Source organism: Panthera tigris, chromosome B1 (genome assembly GCF_018350195.1).
Source record: "Panthera tigris isolate Pti1 chromosome B1, P.tigris_Pti1_mat1.1, whole genome shotgun sequence".
In the NCBI taxonomy this organism is placed as follows: Eukaryota; Metazoa; Chordata; class Mammalia; order Carnivora; family Felidae; genus Panthera; species Panthera tigris.
Window position 1 is genome coordinate 32,063,613 of NC_056663.1, and position 17,544 is coordinate 32,081,156.

The 17,544-nt window shown below is 43.5% G+C and overlaps 1 protein-coding gene across 8 annotated transcripts in view; it reads left to right on the forward strand.

Annotated features, from left to right (window-relative positions):
• EBF2 (EBF transcription factor 2) overlaps window positions 1-17,544 on the forward strand; it is a 191,220-nt gene that overhangs the window by 152,418 nt on the left and 21,258 nt on the right. The window lies entirely within an intron of this gene.

The following is a 17,544-nucleotide window of genomic DNA, read 5'->3' on the forward strand; positions in this document are numbered from 1 at the left end:
AAATGAAGACTTGATTCTAAAGTTTATTTTATGCAAGCAGTTTCTCAACAGTCTGAGAGATGATCACGGGAGTTCATTTCATGAGTATATATCCTCATAGATTTAACTCAGCTGGAACCACCTAGAATGGAATTTTGTCTAAGCAATCAGATAAAAAAAAATAGACCAAGTTGCTGGCTGTGACTAAATTTTCTTGAAAAAGATTCATATAGGGGCGCCTGGGTGGCTCAGTCGGTTAAGCGGCCGACTTCGGCTCAGGTCATGATCTCGCGGTCCATGAGTTCAAGCCCCGCGTCGGGCTCTGTGCTGACAGCCCAGAGCCTGGAGCCTGTTTCAGATTCTGTGTCTCCCTCTCTCTGACCCTTCCCCATTCATGCTCTGTCTCTCTCTGTCTCAAAAATAAAATAAATGTTAAAAAAAAATTTTTTTTTTAATAAAAAAAAAAAGAAAAAGATTCATAAAAATTACCCAATGATACTACAGACTGATTCAAAGTATTTTAAAATTTTATGGAAGTGGAAATTATCTATTATTTTGGTATCTGTTGAATATCTACTTTGTGTCTACTTTTTCTACCTGGAAGGTGCAATGACTTATAAGACATGCTTCCTATTTGGAAATGTAGAAACTTTTGGAGGAGGGATGGTATATTGCACAGAAGAGCTGAGGAATTTGAATATTCAAAATGTTTAGTGTTTCCGATGAATGGAATATGAGTTTGGTGTGGCGTAGAGTAGGAGGAAGGGTTTTCAAGGAGGAGATGGAAATCAAAGACTGTCTTTTTAATGTTTACTTATTTATTTTTGAGAGAGAGACAGAAAACGCAAGCGGGGTAGGGACAGAGAGAGAGACACACAGAATCTGAAGCAGGCTCCAGTCTCTGACACGGGGCTCGAACCCGCGAACTGTGAGATCATGACGTGAGGTCACAAACCGCGAGATCAAGCCGATGTCGGACGCTTAACTGACTGAGCCACCCAGGTGCCCCCAAAGACTATTTTTAAGGGTGGGGAGGATTTGAATAGGCAAAGAGAAGAAGGAAGAATGTTCCAGCTATGGGAATCTCACATACTAAGGCCGAGCGGGTGAGGTGAGCAGGTGTCTGGAGAAGAGAGGGCTGGTTTACAGCTGTGGCAATGCACGCAGGTAGAACTTAGACCAGAACTTAGCCCACATGAGCCACGCAGGGGAGGGAAGGAAAACATAAAACAGTTTGAGAGCCCTGTAGGGTACCTAGAGTGGTCAAAGTCAGAGACAGAACATCAAATGGTGGTTATCGGGTGTCGGGGGAGGGAGAATGGGAGTTGATGTTTAATGGGTACAGAGTTTCAGTTTTGTGAGATGAAAAGAATGCTGGAGATGGGTCACAAACAGTGTGAGTGTATGTCACACGCCTGAACTGTACCCTCAGAAATGGTTTAAGATGGTATATTTTGTTATGCATGTTTTACCACAATTTTTTAAAAAATGAAAAAAAAAAAAAGTGCCTCGTATGGGAGTTAGGGCTTGATTTGTAAGACAACATTTAAGTGTTCCCAGGCAAGGGAGAGTAACTCAAAGGGGTTATCGTAAGAAAAACAAATGCTATTGATATAAAGACTGAGTCAATCAGGGGAATGACTGAGGGCAGGAAGATCAACCAGGACATTGTACTTTGAAGGAGAAAATAAGGGGTGTAGAGGAAGAATCATATGAACCGAAAAAATGTATCAGGCACATTACGAAATTCTAATCGTATTCTATAGCGTCCTCGTCTCTCGCTTGGATCTAGCCTCCTATTCTCGTTTATGTGTAAGTGTCTGGTTAGATATCAATGAGGAGTAGATGGAGAGTAATTTTTAGGTTTATTTATTTAAAATTCCACCTTTGAATTTTCTCTCTCAGGGTTAGTGTGTGTGTGTGTGTGTTTACGGCAGGAACAGTAAGCTATTTGCTGCTCTCGCCCCCAGAGGGACACAGTTTACTCATTCATTTAAATGAGTGTTTCTTACATGCCTCCTACCATGGCCTGGCACATGTCTAGGCTCTCCGATGTAGAAATGGGCAAGAGAAAATCCCTCATCTTAATAAAACTGACTTCTAGAGGGGAAGACAGACAACACAGAAAACAGGTAATACAATTTCAACAGTAATAAGTAAGGGATAGAGAATGAGGGAGGGCTTGGGGTGAGGTGGTCAGCGAGTGACGCTGTGAGGAAGGGACGTTGAGTGAAGACCTGTATCACAGGTGTGCAAAGCTGTCCCCCTGCCTCCGTATCTTTCTCACTTTCTCTCGTCTCCATTCACACTGCCTTCCCTCTGCGCCTGGAACTCTTCAGGCCTGTGTTTCTGTTTGGCTCTTCAGTGTTCTCTAGCACAGTGTCTGACTCTCAGTGAATTGGGGGCGAGCGTCCCAAGCGGAGAACAGATTATAGACCGAGAGGTCAGAATAAGCCTGGCATCATCAGGGAAAAGCATGAATGCCTGTGGCTGGAGTAGCATGGGGGGGGGGGGAGGAGGACAATGGGAGACAAGGTTGGAAGGGCACATAGAGCAAGGGGTTTGAATGGGAGGACACGGAGGATGTTGAACAGGGAAGCAGTCGGCATCCAGACGGGATTGAAGGCCACGGGGCTGGATGAGAGGGCCACAGAAGGGAGTGTAGCTACGGGATGGAAGAAGTCTCAAGATGGCGCCTCAGGAGCACCAGCAGGTAGGGCTCGGGGTGATAGGAGGAGCCTGTGAAGGTGACTGAGAAGGAGTGGTTGGTAGGGCTGGAGGGCAGCAGAAATGTGGGCTGTCCCCAGAGTCAGGTGAGGAATGGGTCTCACTTTGGGGGCACTTGCCACATTTAGGACTCTGGCATCTCTGTTTTTTTTCTAGTATACTCACTGTATATGGGTGACCATCGGCCTGTGAGGGGACAGGTAGGGCTAATAGCAATCACACTGCAGCCAATCCTCAGCTCTCTTGTGAAGTAATGAAAGACATCAATCCTCAGGGAGGCTGTGGACGTGTGGAACCAGGGCTTGTGTGCTTGTACACGCATATGTGTGTGTACATGTGAAAACTGTCTCTGCAGCAGAAGTCCTCACCCTTTGCTGCACGTTACGTCACTGACACCTGGGCCCCAGACCAGGTATCTCTGAATCTCGGAGGGCGGGACCCACCCAGGTATCCATGCGCTTCATATATTCACTGAACAAACATCAGCTCTAAATTATGCTCAAGGCTCCACATCAGTAATTTCAGTATGTCTCTAGCAGCTTACAGTTCTAGAAGGGGAGACGAACACATGGAGATTATGATGATTGGCTTAAGTCCCATAAGAGGTATAAATGCATGGAGCACTGAGCAGGGAGTGGCTGACTTTGGGGAATCAGTGAGGGCTTTCCCGGAGGTGACAACGGAGTGACATTTCTAAAGCACAGTAGGAACTTGCCAGACAGAATAGAAGAGGCCGTGATCCACAGCCTGTGGAAACAAAGTGTTTGGCAAAGAGGAGCCCACATAACCATGAAAATAATAGATATTATCTTACTCGTAAATTCCAAGAACGGTAGAGATTGAAGATCACGTGGTCAAGCTCCCTCTTTTGCTGATGGGAGAACTGAGAGCCAGGCAGAAGTGACTTGTTCCCAGTGGCCCCTTGAATTCAAGGTAGAGTCAGAATAAGGACTCAAGTCTCTGGCCATCCTGCCCGGCATCTTTTATTTAGCAATTATTGTTAACCAATAGCTCAGCTTTCCTGATGTGCTGAGATTTTATCGACTTATTCACGAAGCAGATATTTAAAAAAATTTTTTTTAATGTTTATTATTTTTGAGAGAGAGAGAAAGACAGCACAAGTGGAGGAGGGGAAGAGAGAGAGGGAGACACAGAACCTGAAATAGGCTGGGCTGACAGCTCAGAGCCTGATGCGGGGCTCGAACGCGCAAACCACGAAATCATGACCTGAGCCAAAGTCAGATGCTTAACCCACTGAGCCCCCCAGGCGCCCCACAGGAAGCAAATATTGGTGGAGCGTGTTTGCTGTGCTTAGCACTGTGCCATGTGCTGGGGACACTGTAGATGAGTCAGACCAGCAGGATCCTTCCTTCATTATGGTGCAGTGATGTGAAGATAAGCCAGTGATGCTCTAAGCTTGGGCTGCTTGGATGCCTCTAAATAGTTCTGAAATCTTGTATACGTGACTTCACTTCGTAGCCTTCCCGTCTACAAAACGGGCTGCCTACCTTACAGAGCTGTGGTGAGGACTAAAAATATGGGGCATGGAAACAGTGGCGTGCTGGTAAAAGTTTCACAATTGGCTCTTCAGGGAAAAGCCAGGGGGAGGGAGCAGTAGGGTTTGTAGTATTTGCTGATTTCCATGGTGCAAATACTCTGACTATGGGTGATTTCTAGCTACCAGTAGGACATCAGCTAGCTCACAAAATTTCTGAAAATTTAACAGCTTGCTCTCACGAGCTGGTGGAAACCAGGTCTAGAACACCTCTGTATGTAAGCATTTGGGAGGGGGAGCGACTATATCTTATTATTCAAAAGTATTTATTACTGGGGCGCCTGGGTGGCTCAGTCGGTTAAGCGTCTGACTTCGGCTCAGGTCACGATCTCGCGGTCCGTGAGTTCGAGCCCCGTGTCGGGATCTGGGCTGATGGCTCAGAGCCTGGAGCCTGCTTCCGATTCTGTGTCTCCCCTCTCTCTCTGACCCTCCCCCGTTCATGCTCTGTCTCTCTCTGTCTCAAAAATAAATAAACGTTACACAAAAAATTAAAAAAAAGTATTTATTACTAATAATATTCCTATGCTTACTATCAGGGTTATTACCATGGAAACTTTTACTATCAGGGTTATTACCATGGAAACTTGAGCAAGTAATTACAAATGTGATGAATCCTAAAAAGGAGTTGCATAGGATGCTGGGGACATATGCTTGGGAAATTGATCCCTCTTAAACTGAGATAATGGGGAAAGCTGAGAACAGTCCAAACACAGGAAGCAGAAGGTGCAAAGGCCCTGGAGTAAGAAAGAAAATGGGATATATATGATGGCCACTATGAACAGGGAAGAAAGAATGAGTTGAAGAAAGGTTGGCCTCGAGCTGGAAAGGGAGGGTTGGGGCTGATCGTTTGGTTCTACCCCGAGTGCCATGGGGAGCTATTGGAATATTTTAAAGCCGGGGAGTGCCATGATCAGATTTGCCTTTTAAAAGATCATTCTGGCTGAGTTGTTGAGAATGGCTTGGAAGCCAGGGTGGATTCAAGGAGGTCAGCCGGAGCCCGGTGTGGTGGCCCCGGCCAGAAATGATGGCAGCTTGGACCAGAGTACCAGTAGTGGGAACAGGCAGAAGGGGATGGAATCTAGGAGGTAGCGTTGGCATCACTTGATGATTGATTGGATGGGGTGAAGGTTGGGGAAGGGAGGGGAGGAGGCAGCTCTCAGGTTTCAAGTTTGAAAAATTGGGTGGGTATAGTTTAGAAAGGGATTTTTAAAAAGGTATAAAGTGCTAAGGGAGTTCAGAGGAAGGCCAAAATACTTCCAGCTGGTGGAGAGGTGAGAAGATTTAATATTGTAAAGATGTCAATTAATGAATACATTTAACACAATGCCAATCAAAGTACTAACAAAATGTTTGGGGAAACTTTACAAGAGTTCACCTGGAAAAATAAAGGTGCTAAATAGAACCCCTCCTTTTGAAAAATGAGAAGGGCCATGCTCTTCCAGACTTAAAACCTATTGCAAGTTTCAGTAATTAGAAGAATATGGGGCTTTGTAGGAATACATAGAAATGTTATGCCACAGAAGAGAACATTTAAAAACAAACAGGTTATGTACACATGAGTACTATGGATACATAAGGAGCCATCTCAGTCAATGTGGAAAAGATGGGATGTTTAACCAATGGGAATGGACTCACTAGTTAAGCATTAAAAAAACAAGTTAGATAACTAATTTTATATTATAAACTGAAATATTTGAATTAGATGTTTTGAATGAATAATGTACACAGTTCAGGGTGCCTGGGTTACTCAGTCGGTGACTTTTGATTTCAGTTCAGGTCATGATTTCGTGGCCGTGAGATCGAGCCCCACATTGGGTTTCATGCTGAGTGTGGAGCCTGCTTGAGATTCTCTCTCTCCCTCCCTCTTTCTCTCTCTCTCTCTTTCTCCCTCTCTCTCAAAGTAAACAAGTAAACATTAAAAAAATGTACACATTTCAAAATATTATAACCTTAAACCTTGCTAACCTTGACCCCAAGGAAACCATCAAGCATAAATCTGTGATGACATAAAAAGAAAAATTTTGCATGTCAGGGGGATGGTCATTAAGTCAAAAGGAAAAGGACAGACTGAGAACATATTCATTGCATGTGACATATTACCATATGTATAAAAAGATTCATTCATTTGTTCAGCAAAAGCTTACTTTATGCCTACCATTTGTCAACCACTATGTTATGCCTTGTGGATAAAGTGATGAATGTTAGATATCTCACAAACTAAGGAGAAAAGGAAAGATATGTAAATTAAAAGCTAGCAAGGAATATCAGGAGTTAATTCAGGAAGGAATACAGTTTAGCAGCAAACGTATTTTTAAAAATCCCAATCTCATTAATAATCTAATACATGCAAATTAAGGCGACTATAGGATAACATTTGTTTTCCCTGTCAGGTTGGCAAAGAATTGTTTTTAAACAAATGAAAATACCCAAGTTGGCAAAATTAGAAGGAAGTGGGACTTCTAACACTCTACTGCAGGAGAGTAGATGGCTCTAAAGAGTACCTTGATGGCACTGGCTTTAAAAATGTATATACCCTTTGACCCAACAATTCCACTTTCTGTAATGTATACCTAGGAAATAACTCAGTTTGCCTGAAGGCTGTTCATTGGAACACTGTTTGTGGTAGTGAAAATTGAAAACATCCTAGTGTCCATTAGAGGACTCATTGAATAAATAATGAAGTCTCTTTACACTGAAACACATTTTAGATGTTAAAAGTAATGCTGTGAATGAATATTTAGTTGCATGAAAGATGTGATATAGGTTAAACAAAAGCATAAATTATATATATATAATATCTATATATATTATATATATAATAACCATATATATTATATGTCCATATATATTATATATATAATGTGCATATATTATATATAATATCCATAATATGTGGATATTATATATAATATATAATATATGGATATTATATAATATATAATATATTATATAATATCCACATATTATATATAATATATTACATATATTATATATATTATTATATATATATAACATCCATATATATTTTATAGGTGTATATATATATATATGTATATATATATAATTATCCACATGCATAACATAATTGTTGACAAATGGTAGGCATAAAATAAGCTTATGCTAACAAATGAATCTTTTTATACATAAGATAATATATCACAAGTAATGAATATGTTCTCTGTCCTTTTCCTTTTGATTTAATGAACATGTATACATATATACATGTATGTATATATGTGTGTATACATATATGTATGTATGTATGTATGTATGTGTGTTTAAATATATATATATATATATATATATATATATACACATACACATACACATATATATGAAAAAGGAATAGTTGTATAAAAAACCCCAGTAAGATTAAAAAGCCCTGCATATGAAGGTCTTAACAATGGTGGTTTCTAGGTGTTGGTATTATTGTTATTATTTTAAGTTTTGCTTACTTATATTGATTACTTTCTGAAAAAAATAAGTAACTTTTAATTAATAGTTATACAAAGAAAATGTGGTATAAAAAATTAATGTTCCCCATATTTAAATTCTGAAACAACACACATTGGTCGACTTGATTCTTTAGGCACAAAAAAGAGTATTTCCAGCCAGGGAAGCAGTGAAGCTTCTTCCAGAAGACTGGCTTTGAGAAAGAAGGACCATGGGAAGCAGTTAAGGGTGAGGAGGGTGGAGACACAGTAGTATATTCTTTCACAAATAGAGAAGAAAATAAAAATACAAACACTGTTCAGGTGGCTCAGGAGGCTGGTCACTCTCTCTAAAAACTTCTACCTGAGGTTGCTGAGCCAAATGGGACTAGGGTTGGTAGAGACAAGTGACTAATGTTATTCACGGAGGGGCCCAGGCGCTACAGGAAATGGTCTGGCGATCTCTGGTCTTGCCCACTCAATGAGCAGCCACCAACATGGAAAGCACATTCCAGCCCATCCGGGATCTTGGTCCAAGAGCTGGAGAGGCAGTGGCTTCCCCCCGTGACTGGAGGTGGGGCTACAATGCCTCCCGAGCTGAGGCCTGGCTTCAGGGAGCCTGGAGAATCCTGACCTTCTCTCTGGGTGGTGATGGGGAGAGAACTTATGGATTTCCAGCCAGCCCGGCCTCCTGAGCCACACGTTCGGAGCCTCAGAATGTGCTCGGCTGCAGGATAGTGTGTCAGAAACCCCTAGAGGTCTAGACAAAATACTCAGCTCCAGTGGTCACGTGGAAAATCGCATCTTGATTCCAGAGGAAAAGAAAACCTTGAGAAATCTAGAGAGCTTTAGTGGGGACAGACTGGGCACCAGCGATCGGCCGGCATCCAAGGGGAGGGTGCACTGGACTCAGCCAGAAGACGTGCTTTCGGATGCCGGCTGTGGCACCAATGACTTGTTTGTCCTTTTGACAAGTCAGCTAACCTTCCTGAGCCTCATTTTCTTCATCTGTAAAGCTCTGGTACTAATCATACTATTACCCATAGGTGTTTTCCTAATTTGGCTGAGCATGAGAATCATGCTTGGCTTCGTTCCAGACATACCGAATCATTCTCTTTGGGGAGGGTCTGAGAATCTGTATTTTAAACAAAGAAACAATTTTGAGAAGCCTGAGTCCTGCTCATCAGGCCGTCGTGGAGACTTTCTTGCTGGTAAAGTGCCCTGCGCACAGGGGCAGCTCCTTCGAGACTGAGTCGTTGCACCGTGAACACAATAATATTTACTCTCAGGTGGAACTTTCTAGGAGACTCAAAAAGCAGGAGGTGGGAAAGGAGGCTCCAAGGTCCAACCATTGATGGTTGCTGTATCCAAGGATACACCATCATAATAAACCCAAGCCTATTAGAGGTAACTTACTTGATATAATTAGCCAAAAGGCAGTAATCAGCTCCCCGTGGTTGTTGCGCCAAGTACAGCATAAACAGCATCAGGGCTCTGAAAAACAACACATTTGCTTCACACGTGTGACTTTGCAGATCTGTTTTCCTCCAACCGTGGTTTGCTAAAGTGTGGCTTGCTGCTGTGGAGTTGAGAGATCCACGTGAGAATACAGCTCCTCGGGAAAGGTCCGACTGCCTCTGTCTGCTTGGGGACCGAGGCATGGTATACCAGCCGGGGCTCAGAGGGAAGAAGGACCTCTGCTTTCCTCACAGACCCTTCCACAGTGAACTTGGAGGGCAGAAAAATAATCGCGGTAGAGGCGCCCAGTGGGATCATGGTTATTGGTTGTGCAGGTGCTTCCTGGCTGTCTTGTGGGTGCAGGAAGGGGATGTCTGGAGTGTGCATCTGGGGGTAGAATGGCCACAGTTTATAATGATAAAATCTGCACCACCCACAGAAACCAGTGAGAGGTCATGGTTTTTGAAGGCAGGTCATCGAGGATAGGGGGGTAGATGAGTACAGCTTTTCAGTGTTACTCCTCTGGTTCTTTGGCCTAAACATCTGGTGTAAACGTTTGATTGTTGGTGAAGAAGTCTCCCGTAAGTTCTGTCATCAGATAGGACTAGTGAGAAAAAGAAATGATGATACGAATTCAGTAGTCATATCTGGCATCGTTTGAGGAGGTAGGGCCAGGCTCATATCTCACGAGCTCATATCATCACTGCTTTTCCCCCAGGGTGATGATTCTATTAGTGTCTCGACCTTATAGATGAGAATGCTGCTGCCTAAGGTCACCGAGATAGGTGCAATCCTAGGTGTCTCATTTCAAAGCTGCCTTCTTCACCACTGACCTATGCTACTCACCAATCCCGTATAGCAAATAGAAGAAATTACACCAAGGCCATCTCTTTGGCTTCATCCAATATTTTACCTGGCAAATGCCAGTGGCCTTGCCTCTCTGGCTGGTACTCTGAGGAAATGCACAGGAGATAAGCCTGGCCAGTGAGCACGGAGGGGCTCAGAAGATGCCTTGCCTGGAGCGCCTGGGTGGCTCAGTCGGCTAAGCGTCTGACTTCGGCTCCGGTCACGATCTCACAGTTTGTGAGTTCGAGCCCCGCCTCAGGCTCTGTGCTGACAGCTCAGAGCCCGGAGTCTGTTTCAGACCCTGTGTCTCCCTCTCTCTCTGCCCCTCCCCGACCCCTGCTCATCCTCTCTCTCTCTCAGAAATAAATAAACATTAAAAAGATTTTTTTAAAAAAGAAGAAGACGATGCCTTGCCTGTGCCCTGCTGTTCCACATTGCGAAGTGGGGACGTCGTGTGATCGGCTGAGACTCTATGGAGTGCTTCCAATTCCCTAGAAGTCATAGAAACTATCCTCTCCACGAATAACTGAAGTTGGGAAAGGAGTACCAACTCCACTTTCTTATTAGGAGAGAACCTAGTGCTGGAGTGGAAGACAGGGACTGAGTTTGGAGGCCTGGATTTGAGTCCCAACTTTCCTGCAAATCACTTAACCCTTCTGCATGTCGGGTTCCTAAAGTGAACAAATAGGAAGGTATATATCTCATGAGGAAAATGAAATGGTATAGATTTGCAAATGCATATGCTTAGAAATATCGAAATAGAAGTCCAGTTCACTCCCGTCGGCGTTTGGCAGGGGGGCACGCGTTTCTGGGATGAGTTTTACGTGGCTTCGCCTTCTTCACCGTTGGATCCAGGGTGGGCTTTTTGGCATGTGTTCCTTTCTGAAAAAGGTGGATTCTTCTTGAAAGGCCCGCCACACCGTGCTCTTCATAGCTGGGACTAGGTTAGAAATCAGGATTCTGTCGGGGCCAGAGGGGGCCGAGGCAGCCTGAGAACATGGGCTCTGAAGGTGGAGAGAAGGGGGAGCGGGTTTTCAAAGGGGGACAGAAGGAGCAGAAGACACCTAATCGGCCCAGGTGGCCCAGGCACGCACGGAGGAGCTGCTTGCCCAGGTGTGTGGTTGAACTTGGATGTTGGCAAATGAGAACGGATGGGGACCCTGGGACGCTGAGGAGCCAAAGAATTCATGTCACCTCACCTCCGTCCCCAGAGACCTTCTTACCTTTTGCTTTAGCACAAACAATTGCATCTGATTCCATGTGTTAACAAGACAAAGCGTTAACAAGAAAATGGCCAAGAACAGGCAGCAGTTGGGAGAAGAAATGGAAGACCTGGATTTTTCCACAAACCTTTACATCACACCCGAGGCTTGGTGTAGGGCGTGGGGTCCTCTTTTCACAAAGCTGCCCCTCACAGGTGTGCAAGTGGGATTGCAAATGTGAATAGCTCATTGCAATTCACGTGTCGTTCTTTCTTTTTCTTAGAGCGGTACCCTGAAAAAAAGAATTCCCATTTAAGAAATGAATCTGATTTTTAGTTAAAAATACCCAGTTCAGACATCAAAAACTGGCCCGAGTACAATTGTTCCCTGTTCACCCTGGAAACAGGTTGAATCAATAGCCCTCCTGGTAGCCTGCACTTTTACTGAGGTCGCCTCTGCCCCCACCTCTTGTAAAATTCGGATCCATCATTCAGCTGAGTCTGAAGAATGATGTCTCCATTGGAAGCCCCAGAATAGGGGGCTGTTGTTTCACTGGAGACATCTCAGCCCCTTAATGGCCTGGTGCTCTCGGCTATAATATTCTAAATACACATTACAGAGAGCGTGATCATATTCATAACTGCTCCATTGTGGCATTTAGATTTACCCTTGAAATTTATCTTTAATTTTTACAGTTGTCTCCTTAACCACGTATATTACTCCCTTCTTCAAACAATCTGTCTTCCTGCTGCAGTTTTTCTTGAAACCAAAGCATAATTAAATATTAAATTAATATTTCATTTAAAATTAAATATCAAAGGCTTCAGTCTAATCTTTCACTTATGCACTGCTGGTTCTCACCTCGTGTTCTTGTTCCTGTATCCACGAAGGCGGGTACCGCCTCTTAATAATGTGTTCTTATATTATCTTTGTCCTTTTTTTTAATTGGTGACACCGAACTTTTGGTACATTGAAACAAGCGGATGTGGGGAAAGATTTTAATGTAGCAAAGGTTAACGACAATGTAATTCAACAGCCTATGGCTTCAGCCCCACCCGTCTCCACTTCTCAAAGAAGAATTTCACTGCACCAAATAAATAATAGCCTTCGAATCATATGCAAGGGCCTACAAGGGATCTTAGAGGCCATTTTGCCCAAGCTTCTGTCTTTGCAGAGAGAGAAACCAAAGTCCGCCTGGCCTTGAAGATGGTGTATGGTCGGTCATGGGTGGGGGAATAAAGCAGATCCCAGGCCAGACCAATTTTACCTCCATTGGCTAGCCAATGCTCTGAAAAAATTTAATTTGGGAGCATTAAGGTGCTAATTGAACATAGGCGTTAAAAGAAATGAACGTAGGCTTTGCATGTTGGACACATGAGCAGTGGGGCAGAAGGTAGATGATTGGACAAGGACGTTGGGAAGGTGAGGAGAGAGAGAAAGAGAGAGAGGGAGAGAGAGAAACTAAAATCAAAGCACAAAGACGGCAGACCCCACAGGAATCAATATGGAGGCTCAAGGCTCTTTGAAGAGATGGACACTGAGGCAAAAGCAGAATGGAGAAGTCCTAGAGGTAACATGAAGGCAAGAGCTGGTCTCTGTACATCTGAATTCTTCCCCATGCTGAGTTGTTCTCCACCTTCCTGTCCTGTCAACAGGACTTTGACCAGAGCCACATAGAGAGGTATTCGTGATGCAGTTTTTCCCCTTCGCTTGCGTATCAAAGTCCATCTTCTGATTTGGTGTTTGTCTGGCAGTCACATTGCAGAGATTTGATTCTTTTCCATTGCTTTCTTTATTATTGGAGAAGGATAAGATTTCCAGTTAGGACTAGAGAGATCCTCTATTTATGTGGTCTAGACCCCTCAGTGGACCATGGGCTCTATGCATATCTAATAAAAGTGAAGATCCTTTGTTGCCGATAAATGCACATATGTGCAAACATACAGCTAGGCTCAGACTTTTAGAATTTTATTGGCCTCTTGATGGCCATCCATACACTCCATGATGATCGTAGGCTCCAGCTGAAGACTTACCAGTGAGGAAAGCTGAAACCCAGGCCAACATCCTAGAGTGACAGCCCAATTGAGCACTCAGATCTTCCCTCACCACATCATCTGATTTGTCTCTTCTCAAATTTCTGCAAAGGAATTTGATCAGCCTTTGAAGCCGCCATTTTTGTGATGAGTACTCCTGTCGGCCAAGGGCATAAATGACCTCCTGCCTGCAATGTCAATGCTGTCTTTGTTGAGGGTTGACCAGAACTGTAACAAAGACTCCCCATTCCATGTTAGCCAGTGTCCCCTATATTTTTTTTGGAAACAGAAGTAGAGGGTAGGCATTATCTGGTTTCTGTGCCTCCCTTTAAGGAAAGCAATAATCATATAGAACTTATACATCTCACCAACCTCTGGGGAAAATTAATATTGAACACCAGCCAGCTTTTTTTCTAATGAGTGGTTCCCAGTAGATATTTTTAGTTAAATACTATTTACTTATAAAATAAAACCTTTACACACTGCTTATAGTTTATATCTATTTGCCGGATCCAAGATATGTAAGAAACCTCATATATTATACCCGCAATCAAAATGAGAAATGACACATAAGATCCAGGCTCTCAGGAGAAATATTATGAAATCTCAAGGTATTGATGAAAGTTTTTCCAAGGCTGATCCAAATGGGATTTAGATTCTGTGGCAGTTGAAATGTGTATTATTAAACTCCTTAAGCAAACCCGAATGACTCCCAGTGGAGGATTAAGACATTCTATGTATAGCAAAGACGAAATTCTCATGTCTGAGTTTTCTCTATTGAATTCCCCCTTGATTAGCTTCTGTAATATTTAACTTCATGCCATGCCATAATTATTTAATAAAAGGTAAATATAAATTATATTTCAGCGGGGATATGACCTTTTACCTTAATGTGATGTTACTAAAGAAAGACATAGATAAATAGAGCCTATAGATCGAAGTGCATTTTTAATTTACTCTGTTTTTGCCCTGCTAGCACTTCTCTGTGTCCCTGTCAGCCAAGGGGCCGGCAGCGTTTCACAGCACCCCCCACTCCATGTGGTAGGAGAGGTTGGAAATTCACACTGATGATGGTGGTTAATGATCTGGTTGGCCCTCGGAGGCAGTCTTGGTGCTGATCTTGGGCACCTCATTAGCTAATTGAGGTTTGCTTGGCTCGCGCCGAGGCCTGAAATGTCAGAGAACACCCAGGGAGATGGGGAGGAGGGAAGCCGGGATTCGATGTGAGGCTGAACCGACAGGATGCAAAACCAGCTGGTCAGTTGGGAAGTCAGTTTGGAACCAAAGTAAAGGTTGTCCAGTTCAACATGGATGTTCTGACGGCCGAAAACTGGAGGCATCGACCGACTTTTCTTCTTTTGGCTTGGTGTTGACTAAGCACCGTTCATGATTTGTGCTTCAGACGTGCCCTTGATTAAACGAAGTCGTGTGTGTGCATGCGCGCGTGTGTACATGCGTGTGATTTTTTTTTTTTTTCCCTGTCCGTATAGGCGACAGTGTATTTTACCATTGTCTTCTCATCTGGGATACACACAGAACCCCTCCCACAGTTTGCTGTGAAGTCTGGCAGGGGCCTGCCAAAAAACACTCAACATCAGAAATAGATGAGGATGCCTGATCAACTTCTCAATTTAAAACCTGCATCGCTAACCCGGTGTGGTCAAGATAGTCTGCTATTTCTGATTTGGGTGGGGAGTGAGGAGAGGAGGGCAGGCAAGATAAAGCAGACATTACCCTTGGGACCTGGTGGTTTCCCATCCAATGGGAAGAACAGTGGGTACAAATGTGCGATCAATTCTGTGCAAGAGAAACTTCCATCTACATCCCACTTCTGTGTACTGATTAAAGCCCAGCCGTAGAGAATTCCTCTGCAAGTGGCAGGAAGCACAAGGGATACGGGGATTAGTGGTGGTCATGGGGGGACCCCTGGAGCTGTAGTGAGGCGGAGTGAGAACCTGCCGGGGGAGGGGGGGGGGAGTAGCCATGCAAATGGCTAGAAAGGACAAGGACAGTAGTGGAGACAGGAGGGGGAGGGCCCTCGGAGGGGCTAGATTTTCTACCTTAGGGGATCTTCCCTTACTTTCTAGTAAACACATTGTGAGCATACTAATTTCTATAACTTCCATTTTCTCCACATAAGAAAATCAGTACCTCAGGTAACGAAATGGTGCCGGTTTGAAAACAGACAGGGCAATGATTGATTTAGAGCATTTTGTCACTAGGTCTGTTCTCCCTGCAGCCCTGGGCAGCTGTTTGTGTTTGCTGATTGATACCAAATGGGGCCTTCTCCCACACTCAGGGGCTGCGAAGTCAGGCAACCTGGCGAGGCTTCGCTTTGGAGATCTGCAGCCCTTTGCCAGAAGCTAGAGAGGAAGCACGGGAAGGCAGAAGGGCGGGTGCAAAGAGTGGGTGGAAGCAGAAGGTGGCATGGCCACTTGCCAACACTCTCTGCTCTTTACCAGCTCAGCCCAGTAGCTCAGTGCAGAGGGGTAGCCTTTGACCCAGGCGGCCGTTGGCGAATCTGGATAAGGCTTGAGACAACATCTCTAAGGTTCAGAGCACAGGCCTAGGAGTTAGAGAAGACAGGACACAAATTCCACCTTTACTGCCTGGAACCACATTCGAAATGGGGATAAAACCCATATCGTGGGGTTGTAATGGGGATTAAACGAGCTAACGTATGTAAAAGGCCTGTAATACAGCAAGCCTTTGGTTAATTCTAACAGCAGCAATAACGATTTTCATTATTGAATATTATAGCCACTAAAAATACTGTTATTAAAGAAAAAGGATTCAGAAACTGCTGACGTTTTAATGCTAAGTGGGAAAAAAAAAAGGTTTATGGAAGGATTCTAATTATACACACAGGTTTTCTCACATGTGGTTCTGGATAAAATGGTAATTTGAGTCCCAAGTGTTTAATCTGCCCTCAGCCCCAGAAAATATCAGAGGATATTTTCAAGAAAACGACAACAACAACAACAAAAATAGGGGAAATCTAGTCTTCATGTTTGAAGCCAGTTTGGTGTCATCAGTATGCCAGAAATTGTGTGCTGGTGTGTGCAAACAGGGTTGTGTTGGAGGATGTGTAGAAGGCTGCACCCGTCATTCCCCTCCAGGCCTCCTCTGACCTCCTACCCAAAGGGTAAGAACAAGCAACACAAGCAGAAACTTGATCTTGAATGGAGACCAGGGTACCTAGCAGTGCTATATCCAGAGAAGTTGTCATTTACATATGAGGGAGACAAAAAGATTATTGTCTCATTGCAGGGGCTTGGATAGAATTCAGCTCTTCTTACTGATGTAACCTGACTGCTGGGGAATTGAACCAGTGAAAAACGTAACAATGGAAAAGTTATGGTATCACAAGAGAGAAAGCAGTTCGAGTATTTCAATTATTGTCAATGTAATGACAAAGCCTAATGTCAATGTGAAAATTAGTCTAAAAGAGACGGATCATAGAAAGTCTAACGATAGTGGGGCGCCTGGGTGGCGCAGTCGGTTAAGCGTCCGACTTCAGCCAGGTCATGATCTCGCGGTCTGTGAGTTCGAGCCCCGCGTCAGGCTCTGGGCTGATGGCTCAGAGCCTGGAGCCTGTTTCCGATTCTGTGTCTCCCTCTCTCTCTGCCCCTCCCCCGTTCATGCTCTGTCTCTCTCTGTCCCAAAAATAAATAAAAAACGTTGAAAAAAAATTAAAAAAAAAAAAAGAAAGTCTAATGATAGTAATATTAGCTGAAGATGACAACCGAACAATCAAAATGTAAAAGTAGAAAGTATGAGGTACAGAAATTAAGGGTGGACCAAATTCCTTACGTGTGGAGGGGCTTACCGAACTCAAATAATTAGAAAAAAAGATTTTCAGAGAGACCTAAAAGCACTGTTTTTAAAAAAAATTTTTTAAATATTTATTTATTTTTGAGAGAGAGAGAGGGAGACACAGAACCCAAAACAGGCTCCAGGCTCTGAGCTGTCAGCACAGAGCCTGACGCGGGGCTCGAACTCACGAACCGCGAGATCGTGACCTGAGCTGAAGTTGGACGCTTAACCGACTGAGCCACCCAGGTGCCCCTAAAAACACTGTTTTAAGTTAAAATAGGATGTGTATCTTTCTCATTACTAGAGAGAAATATAACCATTAAAAAACTATCAGAAATACATGGAGAATGTGGAAGGACAAATTTATAGTAGCAATTATATATAAAATATGTTAAATAATATGATCAAAAAGATATATTAAATAATATACTTGAAGCATTACCCATGGAACACAGACAAAACTAATATGTATTAATTCAGAAAAAAACTTAAATTCC